Below are 27,275 nucleotides of genomic sequence, written 5' to 3'. Positions count from 1 at the left end.
GCAACAGTGACATTAAACAGTGCCTGCAGGAACTCACACATGCTGTCATTGCAGGCCAACAGAGTGAGCGCCGGAGGCATCGGCAGAACATGCTCCATTCCAAAGCCTCCATTAGGGCCATCACTAGGCTGTGCAACAGCACAGCTGTGCTTTCACGCAGGTATGTGTCCCTGCAGGTCGACTTGGGGCATTATTGTGGAGATGTGGCTAAGTCCTTAGAAAGAGTGACCACTGCAGTGGAGCATCTGCAGTCTGGGACTTTCAGTGCCAGCAGTTTGGAAGGGGAGGAGGGGAGTGAGGCTGCTTCCAGCATAAGTAGCATCTCTGTGCAGGAGGCCAGCGAGAGGAGGCGCAGTGCGCGCAGTGCCACAGCCACTGACACACATCGCGGCAATGTGGAGGAGTCACGATACAGGAGGCTGGGGGTACGTGGCAAGCGCAAATAGCCATGTTCCATTGGCTCCCTGGCCATGGTGACGTAACTATGGGCCAACTATCCTGCCACATGATACACCTGTGATGACAACGGACATGTATCTCAATATTTCTTTTCATTCTGCGTTATGTTGGCGTCTCATTTACCTGCACCTGACAGCTGCTCATGAGCATTAAAAATTTGCAATCAAGATCATGTTGTGATGGCTCATTCTTAGCCGTCTCAGAAGTGATGCCGTGTGATGAATGTCCGCCTCCTTTGGCCTTCTGCTGTGTTAGGCACGTGTGCCTGTTGGTGTTGGGCGGGGGTTGCTGTGCAGGTAAGTCGTCCTCTCCGTCCACCTCTATTGGTATCCACCTTCTTGTGGCAATGTAGTGCAGCATTGCACAGACCGCTATGATCCGGCAGCAGGTCACTGGGTCATACTGTAAGGCACCTCCTGTCTTGTGTAGTATCCGGAAGCGACTCTTGAGGATGCCAAAGGTTCGCTTCACCACATTCCTGGTGCTGATGTGTGCTGTGTTGTAGCTCTGCTCCTGAGGTGTTGCTGGGTTGAGGTAGGGAGTGAGGAGATACTCACGCAAGACATAGGTGCTGTCACCAGCAGGGTGGGGAGCAAAGGGTTAGCAGCATGAATGCAATTATACATGTGAGGATGGAGTTACTGATGAGGCATTAGTATGTACCTAGTAGGTGTCCCTCTCCAAATTCACTGTTGATAAGACGCCTGTGGATGCCACTGTGACGGAATATGTATGCGCTGTGTGTGCTTCTGGGGAATTGGGCTACGATGTCCGTTATGATGTGCTTGGCATTGCACATGACCTGCACGTTGATTGAATGATATGACTTCAGGTAGCGAAAGATGTATTCGTTGGCTGAGGGAGGACAGATGGGGACATGCGTGCAGTCAACACATCCTATCACATGGGGGAATTGTGCCACCTGGCAGAACTCCCGTTTGGTGCGGTTCAACTGCTGTGGGGTTGTGGGGAAGATGATTTGGCGATGTATGAATGCCAGCATGGCATCTAGGAATTTGTGGAAGAAACGGCATAGTGCGCTTTGCGACACGCCTCCAGCTTCTGCTATTACCCCCTGGAAGCTTCGAGATGCCAGCAGGTGCAGGTTGCATAGCACCTGGGCATGGGCTGGGATGGCGTTGGTCCTACGGGTCTGGTGCTGCAGTAGTGGTTCCAGCTCAGCAATGAGGCACATGATCATAGCCCGGTTCAATCTGTACTTGTCGTTGATCAGTTCCTCTGTCTGGCCCAGCAATTTGACGCGCACCCTGTCCTGGATCATCCTCCTGCGCTGTGCAAGAGCGTTGATTCTTCTCCTCCTAGCAAACACGTAGGGGTCAGCCATTTTGGAAGACATACAGGGTCTCCAGAGGCATATTTAAAGGGTTTCTGATAGTCTGCACCTGTGTTTTATTTTTTATTTTTATTTTTCTTCCTTCCAATAACTTTATCCCCAGTTTGTGATTCCCCTTATTTTGCTCATGCAAAATAGCGATTTTGGTATTGGCGAGTTTTGATGCATTTCGTTGCGATTCTTTAATAGCGATTCGGTATTTCTGGAGGCTGATTTCTTTCACAGTATTACCGATTGACTAATTTGCGATTCAGTAATTTGCCGAGGGGATTATTTAGCGATTCTTTATTTTGGTAGGGTATGGGGTTGCTGCATTGCATTTTCAGGTTTAGCGTTCGGTATCGGCCTGTTTTACCGATTCGCTAATTTACCAGGAGGCATTTTGCTTGATGCATCTGCCAGCAGATGATTTAACTACGACCACCAAGGGCCATATGGTACTTTAGGACCTGAACGCTGAGGGAAACAAGAGGTCCTTCGGATTTTGAACTTGTTATCATTTAGTGGTTGCCGTTGGATACCATTCCATAAAGACTACTACAAATGAAAAGATATGTTGGACACTTGTAGATGTAAATGAACAAGTCATTATGTTTTAGTACTGTTTTTTTACATTGAATGTATGTCATATATTCCTCTACGTGAAATTCATGTAAATTTGATATTATTTGGCATTGTTTGTATTGTCTCACACTGTACAATTGATGCATGGTGGGTTCTGAAGTAAAAAATATTTAAGAAAGTAGCACGAGTAATCATCACATTTGAGTGGTTGGGTTATATACAAGCCTTTTCCTTAAATATGGAGGGTGATGAAATATTGTTTCCTACTACAGATTAATGTTACAGGTGACTGAGGGTAATCAGGCAAAAGTATATGGAATACAAAGCAATCGTCATGGATGAATAATACAGGGAGTAATTATGTGCTCTTTGTTACCTTAAAGGAAAATGAATTTATGGTATAGGGGGTATACATATTTTTAGTACTATTAATAAGTTGACACTTTCTTGCCTCAGCCATTGTGTGAATGAATGCAGCATGTCTCTTAGTAACATTATTGGGTGTGGGTGACACTTGGGATTTGTGTATTCTTCATAGACTGTCACACACAATGGGGAGCTTAGGTGTGAATGGTTGGGCCATCACTGACAGGATGGAAGGGAGTAGCTGACCAACCCCTATTTACATTTGAATAGGCTGTGTCCTTTCTGCACACAAAGGGCTGCATACCCCAGTAGTCAGTATGTGCCAGGGTCAAGAAGGTAGGGCACCTGTACACTTCAAAGGTGTTCCTTTAGAAGCTTTTCTCCACTTCAAAGACACAACTGAGTATACATGTTGGATCTCAGACATCATCAGTTAGGAATACTTCTGAACCTGAGGATACTCTATGAGGAAGGACTCCTGCCCTGCTGTACTGACCTGTTGCCTCTTGCCTGGGTGAGAAGTACTGGACATGCATCTTTTGAACCCAGAACCCAGAATGACTCCAAGAGCTAGTTGTCTGGCCTCTTGATTTGAAGCCTCAGGTATGCGTCAGGCTTACAACAACCTTGCATCTGCACATGAACTCTGCCATCTGTGAGTCTACCCTACCAAGTGGTGTCAGCCCAGTCCTGGCCCCTCGGTAGTGGGTTTACGGTGCTCTGCCAGCTTCTGTGGATCGAGTGCAACTAATCCATCTCCTCTGCTGTGTGGCGCAAACCCGAGCAGACCCGATAAATCACTGCTGCTGCTTGGAATGGGCCCATCGCAAAGACCTGCATCAAATATTTCTGGAGCTGCAGCATCGCTCCAACTGTGTGATAAACCCTCGGCGCAGGCCCCCGCATCTCTCATTGACAATAGCCTCAACAATGACGGCAGACTCTGCTTCGCAGACTCACAGCTCCTCAGAACCAATGCATTGCTCTGATTGTGCACAGCATCCTTAACACCGGACAGCGCATCACAAGCACCAGCAACAAAATCCTCGATGACGATGCAGACCCTTGCATCGTAGCATCACCACATCTCAGGACCTACGCATCGCTTTGGCTGCGCAGCACATGCTCGACACTGATCCTCGTGACGCTCTGCAAACCAGGATTTAAGGTACTCTGTTCAGCAGGCCTAACTTGGTCCCTGTAGCTAGCCCACGCTTCATCACAGTCGTCCTGTAGTTGTGACTTTGTCCTGGTCCTTTGCAAACAAATATCCACAGTTATCGGCTTGTACATTTTGGCACTCGTTATACTTTAGTCCTTAAAATTTAATTTCTCTGGTTCTACTGATTAGATTTTTGGCATTTTGGTCTTGTTTTATTTATTAAAATAAGTTCTATTTTGTCTAACTTGGTATCCTTTTTGTGTGGTGTATTCACTTCATTAATGTTTGAAGTGTTGCACAAATACGTTTTACATTGCCTCTAAGTTAAGCCTGTTTGATCTGTGCCAATCTACCAGAGGGTTGAGCGCAGGTTTAGGTTTGGCTTGTGCCTCACCCTGACAAGGATTGTGCTTGCTGCTTGGCTAGGGCTCACACCCCAGTCAACCAACAACCCAGTTTCTCACATTAACGTATTGTGCACATGTTGTCATTGCATTGTATTGGAGCAGCTAGAACATTAGCTTGGACAAAATACATGTGCTTAGATTACCAATACCCCCAAACTCTCTGTATTAAAGAAACATAATATTACTGACGCTTTAGATTAAAAGTCGCACTAGATCAAGACTTAAATGTGATCACAGAGCTCTTGTAGAACAAAATGGCACACTGTAAAATGGTTTTGTTAGGATTACGGAAGAATTGCCTGGCATTTGTGTTTCGCATTTCCTAGATTTACATAGTTGTAATAAGGCATAAACAAAGCCTCTATTCAAAAAAAGCTTTTGGAAATCAGCGCTAGAGTGAATTGGATAATTTTGACAACTATATACAATAATGTGTGTAAAAAACAACTACTGTATGGAGTGCAAATGTAATTTTTTTGTCTTAATGGGGATAAAATTTACATCCTGCGCTTGAAAACGGCCAATCCAAGAAATCTGTCATTCCATTGGCCAGACTCCCTGGGTTCTCTTCCACAACCAATGGCTAAAATATATGACCTAGCTTCATTGTTTAACAGGGAAATGCCCCTCTCACCTAAATAAATGCCATTCTGAAATCAGCTTTCGATCCTTTGTGTCTGCTGAGACTTGGTCTTCCACTTCTTCACCTCTATCAAACAGTTCCCATAATGTTTGTAATCTTTGCAGTGGAGATTGCCCACCTAAACTGTTTTAACAGCATGTAAGCAGGCCTCCCAAACAAATTAATCTCCAAACTCCATAGAGTCCTAAAGTATGGTGATAGTTTTCCAATTGTTTGAATCACCATATCACGACCATATACAGACCCAATCAATCAATCAGTATTTGTATAGCACTGTACTGTCATCCCTCTGGGCATCTGGGCTCATTGGGTCAAGGTCGAAAGCCAGATTTTGAGATTCCATCTGAAGTCTGCCAGGGAGAAAGCTGTCCGGAGGTGGAGGGGCAGGTCGTTCCAGGTCTCGGTGGCGATGTAGGATAAGGAGCAGCCCACGCTTTGGCCGCAACAGATGCAGGGTATGTGTGCAAGGGCTAGCAAGGAGGAGCACAGGTGTCTTGCTGGTTAATGAAAGTTGAGTTAGTGGTTGATATAGGCCGCTCTTTGATCATGTAGGGCTTTGTAGGCGTGAGTGAGGATCTTGAACTGGCATCTCTTCTAGATGGGCAACCAGTGGAGGCTTCTGAGGTGGGGGGTGATGTTGGTCCGTCTGAGGAGGGCCAGGATGAGTCTGGATGTAGCGTTCTGTATGGTCTGGAGTCTTCTAAGGAGCTGGGTAGGGAAGCTGGCATAGAGTGCGTTGCCGTAGTCGAGGTGGCTGCTGATGAGGGCTTCTGTGAGTGTCTTTCTAGTGTTGACTGGGATCCATCTGAAGATTCAGTGGAGCGTGCTATCACAATGACCCCAAACACATGCTAACTTCTCTCTTTTTATTACCGCATATCTTACTTCTGCAACAAACCATTAATTTCCCTTCTCATCCATTTGAGAATGCACATCCCCAATCCTTTCTTGCTCGCATCCGTAGTGACACATATTTTGTATTTGGGTCAAAAACCTTCAAACATAGTACCTTACAAATGTTTTCTTTAAGTGCAACAAACTCACTTTGATACTCCAAGGACCATTCAAATTTGATACTGTTTTTGAACAAATTTCGAATATTGTATGTTTTCTCAGCAAATTCCCGTATAAATTTTGAGTAGAATTCAACTGATCCCAGAAATGCCCTAAAATCTTCCTTACTTGAGGTCTGTAGAGCGTTACAAAGTGTGTCAATTAACGCCTCCTTGGGCATAATTCCCCGCCATTTATATTGTGTCCTAAGTACGTTAGTTCTTCTTTGGCAATTTAGCATTTCCCAAATTCCACAGTGAGACTTTTATGTTTCAATATTATGAGTACTTGTCTTAACTTATCATCATGTTCTTCTTTGGTCTCACCCATTGTCAGGATATCGTTATGGAAGAACATGACTCGCAAAAATTGGCCATTTGTGATCACACAAATGTCCTTTTCTGATGCATGTAACTTTTGTGCAATTTAGGTAATCACAATTTTTTGCGATTCCCTAAATTGCAAATGCAAATAGAGAATACGCAATTTGCGATTCCCTGAAGCAGATGCTAGAAGTATTTCCTAAATGCGAACTGTGCATTCAGGAAATGCAAATTACCATTAACTTCAAGTTGATCTTAATATGTGCAACTTGGAAAAATGCACAGAAATGCATTTTTCAAAGTGCCATGTAGCGCACACATGCCCTTAGGGAATTGGTAAAATTCGCTATTTGGGAATATCAAAATGCAGTCTTGATGCATGTGCCCCATAGTATATATCTCTCTCCCAACGAGGGCGCTCTTAATCAGGACTAATGTGTAAGAATGGAGACCAAGCGAAGTATGGGGTTTTAAAGCATGCATTAAAATGCGTAGCCTACATGAGTTTTGTTATCTTTTACAGAAATCCAATTCTACGGATAAATCGGACATTCCTTCCGCCACACTGGATGGATTTAATGCATGCTACTTGACAGGCATGGCGGGAAAATCTTGCTCAACTTCAGACAAAATAACATGGCAGAACAGTGAGATTTGTTTTTTCTTTCTGTCCAGAAAACCCATTACTTAAGATGGAGGGTTCTGCTTCACTTGAGTGATAGTCTCTCCCACTATTACAGGTTTACAGTTATTTTTCGCAGCAGCGATGCTGTATACTAAGAAGAAGCCGATTTTGTGTCATTATCAAATATGTTTTGACAGTATGCTTACTTTGAGCCTGCAATTGATAGATTGAACATCAACCCCTAATAGGTTCACGTGCAAGGCTATTGCTGCCTGTGAATCCATTTGGTTCAACACCAAGCGGGCAGGAAAATGTAACACATCTGTCTTCCTCTGAGAGAAAAACAACATTTACTCTCCATCAATACAACACAATGGAGGGGCATTACTGAGAGTCTCTAGGAAGCATAGTTATGGATGAAAAAGCTTTCACTGTTTGGTTCCAATTGTGGATTCAAAGCTGTGCTGTTTGATTAGCATCTGGAATAATAAAGTGCTCATTGCAAAAAGGAACACAATTAAAAGGATTGTGCATACTGTTATTGATCGGCTATGCCACTGGAAAGGCTCTGCAACGAGGTTTTATCAAAGTGACAATAGAAATTAAATAAACAATAAAGCGCAAAACTGTAAATATTCAAAAAATCCGAATATAAAGCATAGAAGACATAACACTGGGTAGGAGAACGAGACAATACAGCATTATGGCCCTCCTTCTGGGTGCAGTACCAAATTGGAAGCTGGATACATAAGTGATTTTTGTGGCATATTTTCAGAAATCACATGCAGTAAAATGGCATCCACACATTACTCCTTATTCCAATTTAAAAATCTGAAATAGGGTCTTTGGAAGCTCCAAGGGGTCCTTTCAGACGGTGTGCTAGCCAGCTTTGCCAAGGGAGATTTTTTCCCTACGATTTATCTGAGTTGAAATGAGGGCTTAAGTAAGCCCCTGTTTTGTTGGTTATATTATGCATGGGATGGTTGATTCTACATCCCCTCTTACACATGTAATATTGCAAAAGGTACTTAGCAATGAGTCCATTCTGAATAAAGAATTTGCAGGAGGGTTGCAGATGTGATTGATAAGTATGGTGTAAGCTTGAAGTAGAAAACAAGCCACTGATTTGAGGTATAAATTACACAGTGTGTTTCCCCAGAGCAGTATCTGCTAGACAGTAATGTAGTTTAACCCAGGCCTATTGGCAGGATGTGTACTGCCCTATGGCCCAGGTATCTCGGAACGGATGGGGGAAGTGGGTCAGTGTATAGTCAATGTCTGTCAAAGGCATAATTGGCAATGAACTTCCTCCGGTGAGAGATCAGCTGGGTGGACCTGCACCGGGCAACTCAACCTATCCGATTTCTGGAGGTGCTCTCTTCAGATAGAAAGTATTGAGGCCCAGATGAAGAGTAAGGAGTTGGAGCTGGAGGCCATCCACAGTGTAAAGGCCTGTGGGCTAGGTGTTACCAGCTCTGGGAGAAGACCATCCCAAGACTGAGAGGCTACTTCTGACACAAAGGTGCTGCCTGCGTTGTCACAGAAACAGAGGACAGGAGGTCTACAGAATGCAAACCACTACATGACACTCCTACATGGCACAGAGTGTGTCACTCTTGAAGGGGCTGTGGGTCTCCCCTTAAAGTACCGGACTTCCAGGCGCCCATTCAGTTTCAGAGTGCATACCCTAATGTGAGAGGCCAGTCTCAGAATGCCACCCTTGAGGTGGCAATAGTAAGAGTGGAAAGAGAGTGTCTATCACTTTAGGGTGTCACCCCCACTCTGAGGAATCTAAAAGGTCAGGGAGACCTCAGGGGCAAGTGGGGGACTTCTTAACAGCCCCACAATTGAAAGTGAGGCCTGCCCGAGGCCTCAGATTGAAACCTTCATTTCGCAGTGGATGGCCAGGGGCCACACTCTTGACATTGACAAATGTCAGTGGCTTCTGTCTGTTGCTCTCCTTGTTGGCAGAATTTTTCCTAGGTTGGGGACAGAAGTCTGACAAAGGAAGGAAGAATGGGTCACATCACCTCGTTTCCTATGGTGGCACTATCTGCTTACTGGAATCATCTGTGAACAAGCTAAGCTTAGGAGCCTCATAGATGGGGTCTGCAGACTAGGAGAAGCATTCCCTGAAAGCCGGTTCAGTGGCCCATGAGGCTAGTAACAGAGGGTTACAGATAGGCTTAGAAAGGCATAGACCAGACAGGTTGCACAGCAGAAGAGGCAAATTGTCCATGTCTGTCACTTGAGTAGTGAAACCAATCAAAGTATTGATTAGTCTACCCTAGCTTTTAGCTGTGGAGGGGTCTGTGTTGGAACCTTGCCCATTCTGCAGGATCACCCTGGATTTTCCGCCTTTTTGCTGCTATAGTGGTGAAGTGCTTGTGCTCCCTTTTCAACATGCCAAAACTGGCATACACCTGATTGGTGTATTTACATTGTCCGCAAGTCATTCGTCTATGGAACCAAATGTGCCCAGAGTCAGTACATTAACTGCTACCAGTGGTTTACAGGACTTATTGTGCCTTCCACTGCTGTTGCACTGTAAACTATGTCTCCAGGCCCGCAAGTAGCCTGGCTATACAGGTTTTGACTGCAAACTTGGTCTGTCAAAATACCTCATTTTTGACAGGCCTTGATCTTCCTTTAGAATATTTATGTCACCCCTAAGTAGGCCTTATTGCCCATAGTGCAGGACGCATGGTATTTAAAAGAATAACAGGTACAAGTTTAATGTGAAACATGTTCTAAATTCCCTCATAGCTATTATTACGTTTAATGTTATCTCCACCTAGGAGACAACTACAAATTATTTTTTTGACATTTTGAAATATTTATTACAATCACAATTCAGTGGAGAAGTCAGATATATAATAAATATTTTGGGAAAAAAGATTGCTTTTAAAATTGGCTTTGCCCTGCCCTTCCAGTCAGACCAATCTCCATCACAATGGGCCCCTTATTTACAATACAGTGACAGATCCTGCTAGAGTGTCAAGACTTGCTTGAAAGGTCTGCTATAGCTTTTCATATGACATTGTGGACACACTTCAAAGGATGGAAACAACATACCCAAGCAATTTGTGTGTATCCATTGTCTGGTTGCTGAAAGCTCATGTTTGTCCTACCAGACTTCTGTCTCTGAATTTGTTGGCGGCACAGGGACTTTGGAAACCTGTATTGCAGTGTTATATGTGGGAGGAAATTATTTTTACCACAGTACACTCCCCCCACACACACAGACATCAGAGCCCAAGTTTGTTGTGGCCGAAAACTTTGGCTGTTTTGAAAATGCCAAAAGTGGGTGGAGCTAGCCCTGGGAACCTTTACCCCATTGGTTAGGGCATCCTTAGGGGTAATTCCCACCTACTAGCTTGGGCAGGCATAAATAGGGATCTCCAGACACCCACATCATAACACTACTGGACCTGTGGAATATCAGACCTGTATGAAACCTGAGAGAGCCTAGAGACTGGACCTGCTCACCACCTTGCATGTAGGATAAAAAAGTGGACTTCAAGGGTTAGAAGGCTGGCCTCCTGTTGAAGCTAGTGAGACACACCAAGCTACAAGAGGCCTTTCTGTAGCTGCCCAGCTGACCAGTGGCACTGGGACCTGGGCTGGACCCTACTGTTGGATTCTGCCTGCCTTCCTGTGAGTGTTCAAGTACCTCCTCAGGGTTTCTGGGACACTATAAGTGTTCTCCTGGGGTGGACTGGGACTTAGAAGATTAAACTCAAAAGTCATAAGGTGAAACCTTTGATCAGGATGAACCTAGTTAGTGTGTATTTGACCGATATAGCATTGTGGTCAGTATCCATTGCACGTATGTGCTTGTTGTACCACGACCATTGACTATTATTGACACTTTACGCTTAATGGTGCTATTTCTACTGAAACATTCAAATTCATATAGCTGAAGACAGTCTCAGCACCTGTCTTGGTGCCAAACATCCAATTAGTGTAGAGAATTTCACATATATTCATTGGTAATTCCACGTTCCATAAAGGCCAAGCATTAAACACTGATTTTCAATTTTCAAGTGCAAACTGTCTGCACAAATAACATTTAATTTCTTGTATATACAAGTTAAAATAGCACATTCATGTAGAAGTATGTGACACCTAAGCACATAAATCGCGTTAAGCTAATCTTGTAAAAAAGTCATGGAAAGAAAATTCACCTTCACATTTTAAACCAACTAAAAGTGTTGCCGACCAATAAAGGGCAATACGAGAGCAGTAGGGAAGAGCAGATTTGGTTTCAAAATAATACTCATTGAAGAGCTGGAAATGTGAAGGAAATGATGGTTTATATAAATAGGTATTGTCCCATGGGCCCCATGAATGCATCGAAAGTCTTGTTGTGCACTACAAAGAGTCAGCTAAACAAAATAAATAAAAAATGTGGAATCGATAATTAGATAATACTATTAGTAAACTAAACATCAGTGATGTTCTAAGTTTTCCTGATCTATGACTGCTACAATAGAAAACAATTTATGATCACAGAAACAGGCTCCTCGAGCAGCTAGAAGGAAAATTAGTTTACTGACTTATCCAGAATTGATGTTTTGCTCAGTCTATAACCGGGAACATTAGCAGAGTAATCCCATTCCTGATTCAAACAGTCCCACCTAAGCTCAGCTGATCCTACTAAATAATGCAGACACTATATCAGTAGAGGGCAACATACATCATGACATCTATCAAAATGTAGGCATTTAAAATAAATAGGCTTACAACAAGTGAAAAGCTTGTATTTTGTTTTGTATTGTTTTTTTAATGATATTTAGAATGCTTTCATAGTGGATATATTTTTGTTTCTTTCTTTCCCTTCCATTATTCCAAGTTGCAGTGAATTGTGTTTTGTCAGGAGTGGGTGGGTTGTATACGGCCTTCCACCTCCCCGGCCTGTCCTCTCCCCCCATAAGCTCTGTGTGGAGACCCACTCCTTTCTCCCTCTGCTCACTCCCTTTTGCACTCCCACCACTCTCCCCATCCCGCGCTTCATCTCTCCCCACCCCCCCCTCACTACGGCATTTATTGCATTGAAATCCTATTGTAAGCTTTTACTTCGATCAAAAAAACTACCACACAAAAAAAGGATTGGGTTATATTTTCTTACCTCCGTCTCTTATCGTAAAAAACACTTTTAGTCATTGACATATCTCAGTGTTGACATTACCCAAAATCAATCGAAAAGCCTATTATTTTTGTGAACATAATGGGGCCATATGTACTAATCACTGGTGGCAAAAACTGGTTCCAATTTGCAACCAGTATTTTTGCAACCCGTAAAGAATTTTAGTACATAGCTCCGTTTGTAAAATTCTCTACTGTGTTCCTACTCCCATTCAGAAGTTTATGAACCAACCTATTAAGTCACTTCATAAAATTTTGAATGGGAGAGGGTAACCATCCAAACTAAATGATGAATATTGAAGAGATAGAATGCAAATTATGACTTACTCTGATTGAAGGTCATCACAGGCCTGGTGGCATGCAGGGGTCATCTGACAGCCATGTTGGTGATTTTCATTTAGGTAAATTAACCTTTTGATTTTAGTGCAGCCCATTACCTTTAAATGAAACAGTGCTGTACTTCTTTGAGAGTTCTTCTAATCAAAAAAGGGGGGGAGGGGGGATCACTTGTCCTGTATAACCTGGGTACAGTTCTAACTGGAATGACCTTTGGTAAAAGACCCTCATACACGAGTAGCAATGATGGTATGGGCGGTATATGTTGGTTCTCCGCCTTCGTTTACACGTCTGTGCAGAATCATGGGGTCAGTTGGTATGCACCCTCCACCTGGAGGAGAACACCCTAGGTTAAAAACAGCAGTGATTAGTGATAGTGGGTAATGTGTGGGTGAATTTTTTAAAAAACAATCCAATCATGCCAGGAAAAATACAATTTTATTGTCCGGGATTGAATTGTGGGTTGAGGATATGGCAGAATACGTTTTTAGAAGTATTTAGGATTCATACATATTCCATCCTCAGGTGTTTGAACAATGGTCGACATGTTTCAGCCTTGTGTCGCCTAAAAAGGTCGGTTCGGCTTTCTTCAGGACCAGGTGAGTTCTGTGCAGAGAGTGACGTATGTCTACTCTTTAAAGAAGTTCAAAATTGGACCTCTCATGGGCTAAATTGTTAGCTTCTCAAGCGGGCTCCAGGAGGTTAGATGGAGGGACGCTTCTCGTCGCTCGCTACTCCAGCATGCAGCTTGTGCTGTCTCTTCCTCTCTCGGGCCCATTTTTTGATTGCTACTACTTCTTTGAGAGTTGCCAGTCGTCTCCTGGACCTTTGTTTACTCCATACAATACTTTTTTTATATTCACAAAGCTGAATGGGTCCCATGGGAACCATTTTCCTTTTGAAAATAGTATAGCACATAAACTTGAGAGTCAGTAATTTTTCAATGTTTTTGTGACTCGAGTTCGGTAGCAAACTATTAATACTCATCATACCAAGTTAGTATTCGAAAAGAACATCTACAATATGCCGTTTCCAAATCGTCAATCGGTGTGGGGTCACAATCTTTTTTTAGGAGTCGGTAAATGTTTGCAGATAAGCATGTAAAAAATAAATAAATGTAAGGGTCGAAAACACTGAATCAAAGTGTTTGCCACAGTTAAAACACTTAGGGCCATATGTATCAAGCACAAATGCATTCGCAAAGGAATTTTGGCATTTGCCATCGCATTTGTGCTAAATAGTTTGTATGAAGCAAATCTGCGTGCAAAATAAGGAATCACAAAATTTATGATTCCTTATTTTGCGATTGCATTTAAGGAATCGCAAATTTTGAGATACCTTAAATGCAATGTAAGAAGCACCAAAAAAGTGCAATTTGGCCTTAAGGAATCGCAAATTACCACCAACTTCAAGTTGGTGATAAATTGCAATTTCTTTGAAAAATGCACTTTTTTGCATTTTTCAAAGTGCTATGTGAAGCATTTCAGGGGTGAAACAGGGTGTCCTTTTGACACCCCTACACCCTTGAAATTGCATTCTCAATTTACGATTCGCTAATTGCTAATCGCAAATTGAGAATATCTTCCCATTCATTCCTATGGGCCTCTAGGCCTATAGGAATGAATGGGGAGGTATTCCTTAATTGCGAATCTCAATTTGAGATTCGCAATTAAGGAATATGTAGGATTCGCAAAATGTATTGCAAATCCTACATACATAGGGGCAGATTTATGAAGGCCTTGCGCCGCCGGTGCGTCACTTTTTCCCATGTTAAAAATGACGCACCGGCGGCGCAAGGCCTTCATGAATCTGCCCCTTAGCATTTTGCGATTCTCAAATAGCGATTCGCAAAAAATCGCTATTTAAGAATCGCAAAATGACTTTTTGATACACATGGCCCTATTTTCATGTGTCCCATGGTTCTCTATTTCCCGCAAGAGTAATTTATGTAGTATTTATTTATTTATTTCGCTGTTTCATATTGTGTTAACATGACCCAATGGGTGTCAGAGCGCTTTAAAAACAGTTTTTTACTACATTCAAGCAGTTGACAACAGAATAGGCTCATAGTTTTCAGTGCACAAAGGCAGCTAACATGGGAAAGTTACACACATTTTTTTCAAAGAAACGATTGATAAGGCATAAGAGCAGTTTAGCAGTTTACATGGGAAATGCTTTCAACATAATTGTTACATACTAAAGAGATCACATGATCGCATAATGCATTAGATGGCCAGTTATTTTCTTCTTATATGAGGGTATCCTTTCTTACCAAAGATGGCTACCTAAATCTCTTGTGAGCTTCCATGTGAGGTTGAGATGCTGTTGAGCCTAACCAATGCTACCTTATGTCTAGTGTTTGTAGTTAATGTTGATAGACATCATGGACAAGTGGATGCTGCAGTGATTTAGGATATGTCTGGTTGCTGGGAAGGGGCTGGTGACCATGGGGGGGGTGGGAGGGTAGCCCTCTCTTTTTGAATGCCTGCCACTTGCCATCTATCAATGACAGTCTAACACAGGACCGTTTCCAGTGCAACGTACCGAGGTTTTACTGTGCACTTGTAGTTTACTGTACATTGAATTGACTTGAGACTCTACGTCCTGTCTCCTTTATCATTGACTGACCTCTCTGCGGTATCTAAACTAACATGTAGTCTCTTGTAAAATTGTGAAAAGTTGAACACCTTTACGGTGCTTGTTGTAGAAGCAAAATAGAGAATGCTTGTTGAAATCCGTTTGATTAAGTGGCAGATAAGCTATCAGAGCTCTGCCCTTCAAATAAACAGAAGAACACTTGTTACTGTACATTTAGGTTGTCCTCCAAAGAAATAAAAACTGAGATTCCCAACCCTTCGAATGACAAAATACTGTTTGGTTTCTGAGTGGCCAAGAAAAATGACAATACATTTCACAGTAACTATTTATAAATGTAGCTTCACATATGTTCTTTGTGGATATCCTAAAAACCTTGATGGGTTCCACTATATGGTGAGTGGAATTATCAAGCCATGGGATATATGAGTAAATATAATACATTTTCTTACCAAAGCCCCCTTTACAGTTATCGATTAACTTCGTACATTTAGTATTCAGCTTTTTTTATATGCTGAGATGGCCTAATTAATTGCATTGCCATTTCTATGATTTAGTTTTTAATTAATTTATAGACCAATTGATTATATTGTATTTAATCCACGGGTTAAAGTCACACTTGACTCATGTTCGGTTTCTTTAATTTAGAGACATCAACTCTTTCTAGGAAGCCATGTAAGGGAATAGTGGATGCTCTATGACATTACATTGCAGTAGTGGTCTTCAAACTTTTTAATGCTACATCCCCCCAGTGGAAAAAAAATCATCTGGTCCCCCCTCAGAATTTTTCACAAGTGTTATATTAATTTGTATCTATTAAAAGTATACACAATGTGTTGCAGGGTTTTTGAAGAATAATTGGAGATGTTGGTGATGGCCCATTACAGAGCATAACGTTTCTTTTGGCCAGAGCGTGGAGCCCCCTCCTCCCCCAGTATCACCTGAGGCACCACTAGGGGGACTCTCTCCCTAGTTTGAATACCTGTGCATTCCAGTGACAAACCACACCAGAAGGGTACAGCTGTTTATGACTCCATTCATAGGCTGTTCAATTATTTGATTTGATTCCATCCCAAATGTTGCTGATGCTGAAAACTTAAAGATGATGTAATATCAGCTCCTTTGAGGATTTGTAAGTATTATCACAACATCTGACTACAAGATCATCATTTGTGCTGTTTGTAAACTCCGTAATTTAACAGTAGCCTGTGAATGCTACTGTTTTTCACCTGCTATTGTTATCCCAGCATTACGGTGTTATTGGAAATGACATTCACTGTTATTTGTTAAATGTATGTATTATGTGTTTATATTTATTTAGGTAAATGTTTATTTATTTACTTATTTATTTAAGAGTTTTGTCACAGACTTCAAGTAAACTTTCATTTACTTCAAAGTAACTATATAAAAAAGTATACTTATCCAAATAAATAGGATGATAGTGATGATTCTGATTAAATGAATTCCTGATGTCAAATATTTCCTTTGTGGGTAAAACCCAAGGCAAATATAGGATGTACTTTGCAGAGAGTGATTAATGTGGAACTATTTTTCCAGATGTCCATTTGAAGAACTATTTTGCTTCACTCTTTATGAAAAGACACTTGCCAAGAGTTAGAAGCAATTGGGGATATCAGTGATAACTTTTTTTTGTATACGGCAACAACATAATTGTGTACCTATATGTTAAACTGTTAGCTTGAGAATGAAAGGCAAATATGTCAATGTAAGACCCAATTCAGGAGGCCTGCGATTACAGGCCTGTTATACTATCACTCTGAAAATTGGGCCAAGTACAACCCTTTCCACATTTGACTGTCAATGGTAGTGAGGGCCAACAGTAACAAGCTTTTTATTGAAGTTAGTGTGGGGTACTCAGGCTTTGGAATCAATACCACCCCTAAAGCAGCACAATATGATTGATGTTCAGCCCAGTGCTTCTCTTTGTAAAAAAGGCAAGTACTTAATTATACATAATATATAGAATTCTACTACACATTAATTAATGCACGAAATCCAGATTCACAGGTGCAAGTCTTTGTGCTTCCCGATGCCTCTACCAACTAATCAAATTATACCTCCACCTGTCACTTTTTGGGTCTTTCCCTTCTCCGCCCCCCTCCAGGTTCAGAGTTTTAGGTAAAATATAGTGGTGCAGTTCATGCTCCAGCCCTGTTTGATCATAACATTCAGTCTCTCTGATCTAGTGCCACGCAGTCTCTCACCCAGTTCAGAGGAGCAGCAAGGTCTCTCTTCCTGGCAGCTGGCTGTAGGTCTGTGCTAACTTCGGTGGATACTTGACTCACATAAGAGTTCACTCCAACACACCGGTGGGTATTCAACTCATGGTGTAGTTCATTCCTTTACTATAGTGAGTACTTGGCACTTCTTCTTGAGCGCAAAACCAAACATCCACAGTTGATGTTTCTTCAGAGTGATGAAAGCCAGGCACTATCTTCAGCATGTAGTGTCTTGAGATGATGACCTCGATTCTTCATGAGGCACTCCAGAGGTACCTCTCTCCTCCCTTGGTCTTCCAGACTGGTCCTTATCAAATGGTACACTTGGGCAGTGCAGCAGTCATGCACACAGGCTACTAGCATCCTGGCTTGTGCAGGCTTACTTCATGGGTGCCCAGCTCCAGATGCCTTGGGAGGTATGACAGGGAACAGTGAGTTAGATTGTACTGTCTGGTCCAGTAGTACCACGATTCCTTTGGCACCCTTGCTTAGCGAGTCTCTGTGGGACACACCCTTTATCAGGTCAAATCCAGGTGTCCCTTCCACAATCTACCACTACTGCTGGATTGCAACATCCTTCCCTTGCTCAACAGTAAAATGTCTTGCCACCCAGGACAGGCCAGTAATTCCTTTTTTACTTCGGACTCCATGTGGTGCTCCCTTGCCTCTGCTGAGTAGGTTGTCAGTCCAACACCAAACTTTGTCTGAATAGAAATTACTGAGTATTCTGTGGAGCACCTATCTTGGCTTCAGATCACAATAATGAATAACAGTTCTCTCATAGTTAGATCAACTTCATAGACAGATGATGTGCATTCTAGTTCTGCTTCCTTGAAACCGATTTGGGTCAGATCCCTTTTTATGTGCCTTGGCTAGGCCATCTTCTAGACCTGGAATTTGTCTTCTATGCTTCTGTGCCTAGTAAGGCAGTCTCCAGGTGGAGTACCCACTACAGTAGTACAAAGAGATGTGAGCAGGCTGCAACCAACTATTTATGACGCTTCCTCAGAGAGATCAGGATCACAGAAAAGAATCTGTGCCCCCAACAACACTTTAAAAGACTCATTTCCCTAAGAAAACGTACTGCAGAGCTAATCTTGAACCTTCAGCTAACTTACTAATGGCAGCAGTAGTTAGAGTAATTTACTGCCGAATGTTTCAGGAAGGGATCTGGTATTTCTAAAGAAAGTATTTCTCCTCTTTCCTCACCATAATGCCTGATGTTCCACTCTCCCATCTTGTAGATGGCAGCTGTCCTCGGTTGCTATCTCGGGAAAGCAACTTCTCCTTCATCTTGTTCTCTGGTCCAGACTGTGGGCTTTCAAAATGGAACCCACAGGTCTGTATCACTCATGTGTGGCACACTAGCAGTCCTATTGCACACATCTACAGCACATGGGCTGTCTGTGTTCAGTAACTTGGGTCCATTGTGAGCAGTGGAACCTTTTAGATGAAGGGGTCTCGACGCGAGTGTTCATATCTCACAGGTAGAAAATCCTTTTACTATAATTCACTTAACACTTAAAGCTGCCACCACCATTTTGCTATGCATGAAACCTGCAGCAGAAATTCTGTCACTATTAGGATATGCTTGGTTCCACTCCCAGTTTAGAACAAGATCCATAATTAATAATTTTCGAAGACCAGGCCTAGGTCAATGCACACACACAGGATTAGTGAGTGGCGTGACCAAAATTCAAAAACCAGTATCACATGTATAAGCAGGTCAGGCAGGCAGGGCCACAACTGTACATTATGTAGGGGACATTCCTCTCCAAGCAGTCAATAAGGAGCTTAGAAGTTGGTTCGCCCTCAGTGGCCAAACTTATTGAAACACAAGCATTGGCAAAGCTATAGGCTTTGCCATTATGTTTTAGCCATGTTGTACACTAGCTTGGTTCCAGCGTGGTTGCTGTTCAGCATGGCAAACATTTAGTGGGATGAAGGAGAGTGGAGTGTTATAAGTAGAGGAGAGTGGAGTGGTATGGAGTTGCGTAGAGAGTCGTGGAGTGCTATAGAGTGGTGTAGAGGTGAATAGAGTGGAGTGAAGTGAAATTGAGTGGCATAGAGTGCAGTGGTGGAGTATGTTGTGGAGGGTCATGAGGGAGTAGAGTGCCATAGAGTTGAGTAGAGTTGAGTGGCGTAGAATCAAGTAGAAGGTTAGAGTAGAGTAGAGTGAAGAGGCATAGTGTTGTGGAGTGGTGAAGAGCTCTGTGTAGTGGTGTAGAGGGCGTTGCATAGAGTAGAATGTGTGGCAGAGTAGAGTGGAGTGGTTTAGGAGAGTGGAATGCCATAGAATGGAGTAAAGTGTTTTAGAGTCGAGTGGCGAAGAATAGAGTAGAGTGGAGTGGCATTGAGTGTCAGAGTGGAGTGGCATAGAGTAGAACAATGTGGCATAGTGTGGAACAGTGGAGTAGAGCAGAGTGGAGTAGTGTGTCAAAGTATGTATAGTGGCATGGAGTGTCATAGAGGGAGTTGCATAGAACATCATAAAGTAGACCAATGTCATAGAGTGGAATAGAAGTGATAACATGTTGCAGTGTGGTGTGGCATAGAGTAGAGTGGAGTGCCATAGAGTGGAATAGAGTTTAATGAATGAATGAATGAATATTATGCTTATATAGCACATACTGTCACCCTACGGGTATCCTGGCGCTTCAGACTAGGAAGAATTGACCAGAATAGAATAGGTCAGAGCAGAAAATCAGGGAGAAAAGAGATTAGACCCTAGGAAAGACCCAGGTTTTAAGACTCTTTCGAAACTCAATCAAAGAATCAATTTGTCTGAGATTCTGGGGTAGCTCATTCCAAAGACGGGCACCAGCCACATTAACCCAACCTAGAGGTTTTGAACCTGGGAATCGTCAATAGGCTGGCACTAGAGGAGCGAAGCTGCCTCTTGGGCTGGTACCCACGGTCCCCTTTAGGGCGCGTGCGCGCACCGCTTTTGACCTCAGCGCGCACCACCTCGCGTGGAGCGCGCACACAGTCAGGACGTCGCGCCGCCGGCCGCTTTGAGAGAAGCGAGCGGCGCGAATGAAGCGCGAGTGAAGCGGAGCATGTAGGCATGTAGGTAAGGAGGCGGGGGGAGGGCTTGTGGTGCTATGAGGGAGTGCGGGGAAGACTCTGGCCTTTTGTTTAAGTATTGATGTTAATCAGAGCCCCTTCACGGGCTCCGATTAACAGCAGTGCTTAAACAAAAGGCCAGAGTCTGCCCCGAGCTTTCCTAACAAAAGCGTGGACAGTTTATAAACACAGCGTGTTTAAATAATAAACAATAATAATAATAAATAATAAAGTGGTTTAGGGTAGAGTGGCATAGAGTGCAATGGCACGAAGAATAACAATGTAGAGGACAGTGATGCGGAGGACAGTGGTGCAGAATAGACTAGAGTAAAGTAATGCAGAATAGAGTGACGAAGAGTACATTAGCATAGAGTGGTGTAGAGTTGAGTGATGCAAAATACAGTGCAGTGGTATAGGGTAGAGTGGTCTTGAGTTCAGTGGCGGAGAGGGCAGTCTTGCAGAGTAGAGTGTCAGAGTGCAATGGAATAGAGTGCACTATTGTGTAGTGCATTGGTATAGAGTGCATTCCCATAGAGTGCAGAAGGGTGGAGGATACAGTGGTGCAGTGAAAAAGAGTGCTGTGGTGCAAAGTAGAGTGCACTGGCATACAGTAGGGTGGAGGTGTGCAAAGTAAAGTAGAGAGTAGTAGAGTGAAGTGGTATAGAGTGCAGTGGTGCACAGCGGATTTGAGTGGCCTACAGTGGATTCACATAGAGTTTAGTGGTGTAAAGTGTAGTGTAGTAGAATATTGTGAGGTAGAGTGTAGTGGCGAAGAGTGCATAGGCATAGAGTGGCATAGAGTAGAGTAGTGCAGTGGTGTAGAGTTCAGTGGAAGAGAGTGCAGCGTTGCAGAGTAGATTTGTGTACTGTGTAATGGTATAGAGAAGAGTGGGGTAGAGCGCAATGGTATAGCATGGTGCAGAGTAAAAGTGATGCTGAGTGCAATGGTGTAGATTGTAGTAGAGTGTTGCAGAGTAGCATATGGTGGCAAATAATGCTATGGTGCAGAGTAGATTGATGTAGAGTGCAGTGGCGTAGAGTGCTTCGGTTTTGAGAACAGTGGTGCAGAATGCATTGGCGTAGACTGCAGCTGCATAGAGTAGTGTGGCGTAGAGTGCAGTAGGTTAGAGTGGAGTGCACAGGGTAGATTTCAATAGATTGGAGTGGAATGGTGCAGAGTAGAATAGAGTGGCGTAGAGTACATTGTTACATGGTAGAGTGAAGTGGTATACAGTGCAGTGGCATAGAGTAATGTCATATAGTGCAGTGGTTCATAGTAGAGTAATGTGTGGTTGAGTGCATTGGCATAGAGTAGAGTGATGTAGAGTAGAGATGTATTGAGTAAAATGGTATAGAGTGGAGTGGTGCAGAGAAGAGTGCAATGATGCAGAGTTGGGCGGCATAGTGTGGAGTGATAGAGAGTATAGTGCACTGATGCAGTGTGGAGTGGCATTGTGTGGAGTGGTGTAGAGCAGAGTGCAGTGTTGTGGAGTGGGGCAGAGTAGAATGGAATGGGTTAAAGTGGAGTACGTATGGTGTGGTTGTGCACTGCCATTAAAGACAACACCTCTTCAATTGAAATGACCATGACATTTCCACAGACATACAGTTTTTCTTATAAAAGTATACTGTGCTCAAACGATGTGTGGAAATGTCATCACCTAGTGTATTGATTAGTTTTGAACATATTAAAATATTTGTTTCCACCCAAATTACTCAAAAATATACTTCATTTGTGCATTTCATATTCTGAAATATCTGCACAATTCATTTACAGATAATCAAATTGTTTTGTGCTAGAAAAACCATAACATTGTACAGCACACCCTGAGTAGCCAGCAAGATTGTCACATAAATACTCTCATTTTGAAGTCAGAGAACAAAAAGTAAACACCAAGCCCCCTGGAAGACAGAGACTGATATTTGACCTTTGTCTTTGAATTCACAGCAAATGTGACAACTTAAGAACAAGATTTAAAGTCCTCTTTACATAAATTCAGTACTGGTGGAAGAATACAGTATTTACGATCTAATCAAGGGAAGGGAAAAACTCAAGCTGGACAGCATACAACAAATAAAGCCAGCAAATAGAAAGCAAGTAAATGTGAGTTATAAACCACAAAGCCAATGGTAAACAAGGTGCAGAATGCATTTCCAGGGAAGCTTTCCGAATGTCCCCAAGAGGTCATTTAGCAAACCAGACAGCTGAGCTTTCCGGTAGACTTCAACTGAAAAAGGAATTGACCATACAGTTGTGGGGTAGTATTTACCAGACACAGAAATAAAATCTGCATGTTGCAGTGATTGGTATGTTTCTTGATGAACAATATATAAATACAATTGCCCTGATTCACAAAGTAAATCATACGTTTGCCTTTTTAGTATTATTGTTCCTTATAGGTGCAGACATAAAACTTTCCTCTAGTCACGAAACTCAGCATTATTACATCTGGAAAGATACGCCAGTTGGAGCTCTCTAGGTGTTCTACTGACTGAATCGTGACTTTTTTAAAGACAGTTTTTTCCTTACGAGTTATTTTACATAGAGCAGAATACAGCATTGTGGAAAAGTAGCTCGATGTAAAAATACAATTTGTTAACATGGAAAAAATATTTTTCTGGTGAAGAAAACAACTTCTACTACTCCCTCACAAAATCTGTTGGAGTTCTGTTTATTTTCCTGCGAGGGAAGGGGAGTAACTTCCCTTACTTTAGCTATTTACAGGAGTATTTCTCTAACAGGTTCCAAGGCATGAAGGAGTCAGACTGCGGCTTGTGAATACCAATACGACTTTGAAAGTCTTGAAACTCCCACAGCCCACGTGTTGTGTGGGACTTACTATTGCATAATTGCATGCCGTTCTGGCATACAATTAGGAGGTGGTAAATCTGTGTGAGATTGACGGGCACCTTTTTATGGATAGCTGTCAGGAGTTTGTAGATCCATTTTAAGTCGAAAACATAGGTGTACATTCGCAAATTGCTTTGTGAGTTAGGATCCATGATTACATAGTAGATTTGTTTACCGGACAACATAATTCGCTTCTTCAACTGTAAGCAGTTGTACTTACATTGGATTTTCTGGTCCACTGCAGGATACAGGATATGTTTTCAACAGAATTAGTGCTCTCTGTTTAGCCCCAACAGGACACATGACTGGACTACGTGAGTGTGGTGTGAAAAGGAATCCAGGGAAGCAATGCTGAGACTTCTTGGACATTTTCAAGGTTATCTCTTACTATTTATGTATGTGTATAGTTAAAGAAAAGGGCAAATCAGGATGAGAAATAATGGAAAACTCACACAAGATATAACCATGTACAGCTTTTTATTAAGAACCCACAGACTGGAAGGGGTCTGAGGAAAGGAAGAATGGCTTCAGATGTAAGCCTCCCGGCTGGATGAGCTAGGCTCCTTATCGAAGGAGGCATAGGGACCAAAGGAGGCATAGAGATCAGAGGCGTAACACCAAAGGATGAAGAATGTGATGAGTCTCCCATGTCTCACAGATATTTATTGGCCTTGGGCTGAATTGGGCCCACTGAAGGTTTGAGGGCCCCCTGAAGGGCTTGGGACCCCTATGCTGCAGGGGCTGCAGGGGCTTGCATTACACCCCTGATAGGGGCTAATGTTTAGATGGGAGGCATTCTTCTTGCTGCAGAAAAATATTATTTTCCTAGCACAATTACATGTTTGATATTGTTTTGGTGGGGGTCATATATATAATATTTTTTAAAGTTCAATTTATTTTTAATGATAAGCTGGAATTCATTATAGGGATCAACTCATGCACATACTGAGGAATATTTATTTCGGGATAACTCGAATTAATGGACCGATGTACGAAAGTCATGAACAGCAATTTCTAAATTGTGATTTCCTGAGAACAGCGATTAGGAAATATCTATTTCTAATGTATGAAACTCTTTTGAGTGTCAATAGCGATTCCTATTGGGTAGCATATATACCTACCTCATTAATGAGGTAGGTCGCAATTTACGACCCATTAGAAATCGCAGGGATGGTGGCCTGCTAGGTTTCATCAGATCACCATGTCTGTGATTGATTTTAAATAAAGCAATCTATTTATTTCAAATATTTAACATAAAGGTATCTTTTAAAATACTTTTAAGTGGGCCTGAGGCCCCTAATTGCACACGTTTTCGAAGATATACCTATGTTCCTAAACCCTCTTAGCCTTCATTATACCATTGATATGTATGATGCCACGTGTCATGTAGTATAGATAACTGGGCCTAGAATATTGGCTGATTACATTTTGTGATTTGTCTCACAATAAAGGTAGATTTAACTACTCTTAGGACTTCGTGAGGATTAGATTAAGGTGAGATATGTCTTAATATACCAAAAAATAGAAACCTCATATCGTTTACTTTGTCTTTTACTTTGCGGTATCCAAAAACACTATTTGAGTTTACAGACCTTGAACAATTGGCATCCATGTTCATGAAGAAATTCTGTTGAGTATATGTCTAAATTTCATTAGCAAGGAGCATAAACCATACTGCATCAGTTATGCAGAGCATTGAAACCCAACTTCTGTTAATGTAATAATTAATGTATAAGTTCATATATTTTTGTTTGGCATAGTTGCACATTCATCTATGGCAGCATCAGAGCACTAAAGTGCTGTGTGATGAGAACTTAAAGGTTTATATGAGAGAAGGTAAGTAGGAAACGTGTACATAAGACTGCGAAGGTGAGAAATAACACCAGGAATAAGAAAGCAAGGTTATCAAAGAGTAAATGACCACCTAAGTGAATCAGAAGAGTGCTTTGAGTCCTATTCAGAAGGAGATATGGTCCTGTTTTTGTCTGGAAGGGTCAAGAATGGAGTGCTCCTGGATTGGCTTGGCTGGTTTGGATGAGGCCTGCTTAGTCCCCATCTTGTGCTGAAGGATTTGCCCTGAGTGTACGGTGGTTGGTGGTTATAAGTTTACATACCAATTTCATTATTGCTCGGAACAAGTAAGATCCTAGAGAAATGGCTGATTGGTTCCCTCTCAAAGTTCCTGGATAGCAATAACTTGCTACATTAAACTCAAACTGGCTTTTGCCCCAGATGTATTATGGAGACAACCCTATTAATGGCCACTGAAGATATGAGAATGACTACAGACAAAGGCGGGTCGGCAGCGCTCATCCGTCTAGATCTGAGTAAAGCATTCAACACCGTTTCCCATTCAGCCCTGAGAAACAGGATGAAAGGAATGGGAATTACAGGCTCTTCCCTAAAGTGGCTAACTGCTTTGTTAACAAACAGATGCTTTCAAGTTAGTGAAGGCTCTTTTTTGTCAGAAATTCTGAAAGTGGAATGTGGAGCGCAGTAGGGATCTGCGCTGAGTCCATGCTGTTCAATATTTATGTCAAACCATTGCCCAGCCCCATTGGTGCGCATGACTTCACCATGGTACTGTATGCTGACAACACCCAAATTGCCATCTCCATGCCTCCAGCTATTATTTACACCTCCAGGAGACTTAACACATGTCTAGAACAGGTGGCCAATTGAATGGAAGCAAGTTGTCTCAAGCTAAATGGAGACAAAACAGAGGTGATTGATGGTGGGCAATTGCCCATCGCTTTGAGATCAAATCACATGGTCTCCATGTGTGGGTGGATCCCCCACTCCCAAAGACAAAGTAAAGAACCTAGGAGTCGTACTGGACAATGATTTTGACAATGAACTCCCAAGCCAAGAAGATTACAGGTACCTGTTTTGGCCTGCTCAGATCCCTGAGAAAGACTCTGAGATGGCTGCTACTGGAGTCTCAAAGGGTGGTTGTTCAAGGATTGCTACTTTTATGCACTGACTATGGCAACTCCCTATACCTGTGCAGTCCAGCCTATCTAATAAAGAAATTACAGGTAATATAAAATGCGGCAGCCTGAATACTCTTGAACATCCCCAAGAGGAACTCAGCACAACAGGCTCTCAAACTGCATTGGTTACCCATAAAGAGACTCATAGAATTCAAGGACCTATGCAACGCACATAAGCTGAAATATAGATCTAGGCCACCTGCCCTACAATATTTTATCACCTCCCATACAGCCACAAGAGTACTAAGATCGAACAGTCTATCTCTTCTAACAGTTCCAAGAATAATAGAGCAAGAGGGGGGAGGTAGAGTATTTGCCTTCCTTGCTGCCAAGTTATGGAACTCCATTCCTGTTCAAGTCCAATAAAAATTTGTTAAGCTTTAGGAAACAACTAAAACCACATACTTTCAGCTAATCATAAAAATCCCAGGTTTGTAGATATTTATTAGAGATTTAGATGCTTTTAGATATTTCGGAGACATTTAGATACCTCAGTGAGAACCCCTGCCAGTTAGTAGGTGTGTCTGTGCCAGGAATCCTGTTTCTGGGTATCTGTTTGTGCTTTATAAAACTTAATCAATAAATCAAATAAGTCCCCTCCATGATTTGCACTGTTTCATGGTTATGTTAGCTTATGAGGGCTATTCCCAGAATGCTTCAGGACCGCCTAATTTGTAAAATATTAAGTGCCAGGACTCTGACCAGGAGGCCACTGCAGCTAGCAGCACCCATCGCCCCTATCATTGCTGCCAAAACAACTTATAACCATCTCTCCTGCATGTAAATGCAACAGTTCAGATTTTTCCAGGTCCCCACATCTAAAGGAATGGCTGAAGAGGCAGGTATTGGTAATTTTTGTATGTACATTGTTTTCCTAAACAACTGTTATACTGCTCATTTCTAAATTACATGAGCAGGGCCATCTTGTGGCAGACTTCACTAAGTGTGGTGTTGACAATTAGGCGCCGATGTTCAGCACCGGAAACCAATTAAATGCCTGTGCTCAGCACTAGAAAGCTCCGGCTCGAATTAAGCACTCAGGATCTGGTGGGGTGTTTTCCACATTGTGTTTTGCATAGCCATGAGCCAG

General features: G+C 42.4%; 1 protein-coding gene across 1 annotated transcript in view; it reads right to left on the bottom strand.

Annotated features, from left to right (window-relative positions):
• LOC147692212 (leucine-rich repeat and fibronectin type III domain-containing protein 1-like protein) overlaps window positions 1–27,275 on the bottom strand; it is a 2,508,250-nt gene that overhangs the window by 770,564 nt on the left and 1,710,411 nt on the right. The window lies entirely within an intron of this gene.

Source organism: Lissotriton vulgaris, chromosome 9, assembly GCF_964263255.1.
Source record: "Lissotriton vulgaris chromosome 9, aLisVul1.2, whole genome shotgun sequence".
Classification (NCBI taxonomy): domain Eukaryota; kingdom Metazoa; phylum Chordata; class Amphibia; order Caudata; family Salamandridae; genus Lissotriton; species Lissotriton vulgaris.
This window is presented reverse-complemented; position numbering and strand designations above follow the sequence as displayed.